This window comes from Corvus moneduloides, chromosome 6 (assembly GCF_009650955.1).
Source record: "Corvus moneduloides isolate bCorMon1 chromosome 6, bCorMon1.pri, whole genome shotgun sequence".
Classification (NCBI taxonomy): Eukaryota; Metazoa; Chordata; class Aves; order Passeriformes; family Corvidae; genus Corvus; species Corvus moneduloides.
The window spans coordinates 4,704,006-4,709,047 of NC_045481.1; the positions used below are offsets into that span (position 1 = coordinate 4,704,006).

Genomic DNA, 5,042 nt, shown 5'->3' on the forward strand with positions numbered 1-5,042 from the left:
TGGAATCAGGGCTGATTTTAAGTGCAGGCTCTGACCCAGGCAGCCCATGGCTCTCACTAAGTGGCCAGGCCTGGCACTGCTCACATATCCCCATCGACCCACCCATGTGTCCAGCTGAGCTCTTTTGGCTGCTCTGGCTACTTCATTGATCCCCAAATTAATCTGCCCACAGACTCCTCTCTTTGCAGCTCCTCGGCAGCTTTGCCTGGAGCAGGAGTGGATTTCTCATCTCTCTGCTGAGTTTACACGAGGTGAATTCACAGAGCTGCCAGCGAACTTCCCAGGCTGCAGCAGAGACATTCCTGCCTCTGAGTGAAAACCCAAGGCTGAATTGGATTTCTCCTGTTTCACTAATTGGCTCAGCACTGTGGTTGGTATTTATGGCTTGTGTGCTGCTCCTTGATTTCTCGGTCTGGCTGTTTTGTTATGCTGCTCCTACGGAACACGGGAATATCATGCTCTCTTTGGGATATGCCAACAACTCGGGAAGTGGGTGAGTGTAGCCAAACAGATTTTCCACCTTCAGGAGCAGGGAAACTGCTGAACTGTTGCCTGCCTTTTGTTTAGCATGGGAGCTGCTGCGTAGATCGTATTTACTGTGTGTATTTCTCCAAAGGGAGCCAGCAAGGAAAGACTTCTGCCTCCATCAGCTGTAGATCCAGGCATTTTGCTTGGTTCACAAGGGGGAATGGCCTTAAAATGAAAAAGCGCAGATTTAGATTAGATTTTAGGAAGAAATTCTTGACAGTGAAGGTGGTGAGGCCCCGGCATAGGCTGCGGCTGCCCCTGGATCCCTGGCAGTGTTCCAGGCCAGGTTGGATGGGGCTTGGAGCAACCTGGGGTAGTGGAAGGTGTCCCTGCCCTTGGCAGGGGGTTGGAACTGGATGGTCTTTAAGGTCCCTTCCAACCCAAACCATTTTGTGATCCCATGGGTCTCCTGCTGCATTTGTTTTCAAATCTTGACTAGGCAGGAGCACAGCCAAGTACTGGGGGTCTCATCCTACTGCAGCATTATTTCCTTCCAGAACTATTATCTTCCCTATTTTGGAGGACACCTGCTCCTCCAGAAGAAGTGTTTTTAAGTGGTTATGAGGCTATAAAAAGAGAAAATTGAAATGCTGGGAGAAATTCTGCAGACCCTTCAATGACACTTCTGTGAGCAGCAATGGAAAAATGCAGCTGGGCTGCTCTCCTGGAGCTTTTGCCAGCGTTTGACTCCTGGAAAAGTCTGTCTCCAACCAGGCTGGTATCAATGGCAGTGCTGCACCATCATGGAGGTCCCTGACCCCTCCACCCCGATCCTATGTGAAATGGAAACCATCAATTTCTCTTATTATTCATTGCAATTCTTCAATTTACTCTCGGCCAACGCAGCTGAAAAGAGGGAGGGGAAGTGTTGGGGGTGTGACAGGATGGTGTTCCTGCATCTGTTGCTAAATTGAGCCTTTTGAAAGCATCCTTGAGTGGAAGTCAGCCTGCAGCAGGTCCTTTGCAGAGGGGATGGGGGGGGGTTTGGGATGGGTGAAGGCAAGAGCGATGGACCTGCCTGTTTGGCCATTTCCCCCAGGATCAGCTTCCCTGAGTTCATCAGGAGAGCACCAGAGCCCTCTGGATTCCTTCTCATGGTTTAAAGTAAGGCCTTTACCCCAAGGAGCTGCTGCAAAAAGTAAAAAAAAAAAAACCCAGTGGCCTCTTTATAACTTTTTATGCAGCCACATTCTAATTAAGAAACAAAACTCATCACAAATTGCTTTCCAAGGGACCTACTCCAAGTGGGGATTGAGGGCATTTGCCACGTGGCAGCAGAAACATTTAAAAATGTGTTTTTAGAGTGCAGCAATTTCAGCACATGGGAATAGGCTATTCCAGCTCAGGGGATTTGACTATTCCCCATTTGGAGGCCCTGAACAGTGCTTTGCTGAGAACAAAAATGTCTTCAGCAAGCACAAAAATCCCATTTAGCTCAAGGATTCAGTGGATGGCTGTGCTGGAAAACTGAAGCATCAGCAGGGAAAGTTGTTCTCTTGATGCTCTGGTCAGATGTTAACACTTCTGAGAGCCAGCCATCCCGAGGGATTCAGGATTAGTTTAGAGCCATTACCCCTTGTCCTACATGCTTTTGTATTCCCTTTTTTTTTTTTTTTTTTTTTTAAAGCAGAAATGCTTCCACAGCAAGAAAAACACAAGTTATGAATAAAGGATTTCGTTTAAATTCCTGGTGAGGGGGGTCTGAGCTGGCAGCCAGGGCTGGGGGGGTGACACCTCTCCCTGCCCCCTGTCAGGAATGAACACCCCAGCGGCCTCACAGCCCCTCTGCCAGCTGTGAGCCTTCACACCCCTCCAAACCCCTCCTTGCCAGCTCTGAGAGCAGCCACACCACACCACAGGGCAAGGCAAGGTTGGGAAACAGCCCCCGAGAAAAAGAAAATGACCAAACCAGTTGTTTCTAACCCATGCAGGGAGCAGGGGGCTGTTTTGAAGCACTTTGGAGCCTTTCTCTGTGGCCTCAAGCCTGCCCAGAGGATGCTTCCCAGCTCTCCAGCCTTTTTTCAGTCAATTACATCAAAACTTACCATCCAATATTCCATCCTGAAAGAGGGAGGGCTTCATCCCATCTTCCCAGGCCAGCAGGGGAGTGGGGAGGGGGCAGCCAGAGGAGACAGGTGCTCTCTGTGAGCCAAAGGTGCCATTTATGGGAACGCTTGTGGGAGGGAAGAGAGGGAGGGCTTTGGGGCTCAAGGAAAATCTGCAGCTGGTTTTTTTTTCCATCCCTGGCTCCCTCTCCAGCAGTGCTGTTTCGTGGGCAGCACCATCGAACTCATCACCTCCTGCCCCAGCCATGCAGAGGCTTTCCAGGAGGTTCCTGGGCACTGGGGAATTGCAAAGGGCTGCAGGAAAGCAAATTGGCAGCAAGAAGGGGCAAGAGCTCAGCCAGGCACAGATGCAGGTATGGAAAGAGGAGAAAAACAAAGAGAAAAGCAAATTGTGCCCCAAAACCTCAAGCTGCAGATCAGTCCTATTTTTTTTCCACCTTAATTTTCTGAGATGACTTCTGTATCCTCCTCCCTTTTCTCAGCAGAGTCCAGCTGAATTTTCCTTCCTGGCAAGGATTGGACAGTCCCTGTCAGCAGCTGCAGACAGACTGATTGCAATGTGTCACACATGCATATGTATAGGTGTATTTATATGCATATCTATATATAGGTGCTGCCCTGAAACTCTCTGAGACTATCCAAGGGCACAGTCCCACATCACCCCCTCAAACTTCTACCCCCCCTTACCCCAAACTGGAAGGCATTTCAAAGTCAGGTTGAAGGTCTTCAATTTCTCTGCTGCCTTGGAAAACTTCCCTGCTGCTGGAAGCAGCACCTCCATTGAAGCACTGCAGTCCTGGCACTCACAAGCTCTGCTTGCCCCGACACAGATCCTGCTACAAGCATTTTAGAGTGAACAGTGTGAAAACCCATTTATGAACAGGCAGGGATTGGGAAGAGCCCCGACCTGGAGCAGTGGAGTTTCAACATTACTTTACAAATAGCAGGGAAATTGAAGCCCATCTCTGTCCTGGGAATTCTGCCATGGATGTGGATGGGTGATTTAAACTAAGAAACTGCTTTGAATGCTGCATCCAGCTCTGGGGTCCCAAATATAAGAAGGACATGGACCCAATGGAGAAAAGATGCTCTGAGGGCTGGAGTGTCCTGCTTTGGAGCCAGGCTGAGAGAGCGGGGGATGTTCAGCCTGGAGAAGAGAAGGCTCTGGGGAGACCTCAGAGCCTCTTCCAGTGCCTAAAGGGGCTCCAAGAGAGCTGGAGAGGGACGTTGCACACATGCTTGGAGTGACTGAACGAGGAGGAATTACTTTAAAATCGAAGAAAATAGGTTTAGATTAGAGATTAGGAAGAAGTTCTTGACTGTGAGGGTGCTGAGGCCCTGGCCCACGCTGCCCACAGAAGCTGTGGCTGCCCCATCCCTGGCAGTGTTCAAGGCCAGGTTGGACAGAGCTTGGAGCAACCTGAGATAGTGGAAGGTGTCCCTGCCCATGGCAAGGGGTTGGAATGAGATGGTCTTTAAGGTCCCTTCCAACCCCAGCCATTCTGTGATTCTGTGATTCTCCTGCTGAGTTGGTTTTCGAATCAGAACCAGGAAGGATCACAGCCAAGTTACCAGAGGTCTCATCCTACCAGATAATTAATTTTCTTTCATAACTATTATCTTCTCTTTTTCTTTTAGGTGCTTTCTCCCTTGCACTGTTGGCTCAGCCAGTCCGTAAGACCGATGCCACATTTTTCTTCTGGTCACCAAAATTTAATCTGGGACTCAGAGGGAGCATTACCAACACCAGTGTGTGGGGACACCTGTGCCATTTGGTTTATCCCAGTGTGGAGGGAAAGGTCTCATGTGCTGCCAGGTTCCAGGGTCCCCCCATCAGATCTATTATTAAAGATACTCCTGCCAACGAGCTCATTAAAAAATACTTTCCTCAGCTCCTTCTGGCCTGGCCCTGCCTCTTTTAAAGATGAACCTTTTAATTTGAATGAATCTTTAATTTGATTTTGTGCTCTTCCCATAAAGAGCTATTCCCCAGGATCCTTAGGATGAGGAGTAATTAAAGAGGAAGTGAAGCCATGGAATTGATCTAATTTTGTTGATGTGGCTGCAGGATTTTATTGCCTGCTTGTAACGGGGTTGAGTAATCATAAAAGAGAGAGGGAGAGGGAAGTCCTGGGGTTTCTTGGTCTGAACTGCTCATCTCCAATGGATTTAACACATGGAGCAGCAAAGGGAAGGGCTCACTCCTGGGTTGGTTTCCTGGTTTTCTCAGGGGGATGCCTCCTTTTCAGCTGTGCATTTTTTTGTGCTCAAGCTCTCCATGCAACAGGATACCGGGAGGAAGGGGGAGCAGGGGGAGAATATTTAGCAACAAAAATTAATCCATGGGGACTTTTTGCAGGGGGGTTAATGGCGACTTTTAAGTCCTGATCCTATTTCTGGAAGTAAACGGTCAAAGGGCTTGAGCCGTTTGCCTCTGGAGAAACAAAT

General features: G+C 49.0%; 1 long non-coding RNA gene across 1 annotated transcript; it reads left to right on the forward strand.

Annotated features, from left to right (window-relative positions):
• Positions 1-205: 205 nt before the first annotated feature.
• LOC116445733 lies at positions 206-4,485 on the forward strand. Its single transcript, XR_004240868.1, has 2 exons — positions 206-493; positions 4,233-4,485. It is a non-coding gene; the product is annotated as an uncharacterized LOC116445733 (long non-coding RNA).
• Positions 4,486-5,042: the final 557 nt, after the last annotated feature.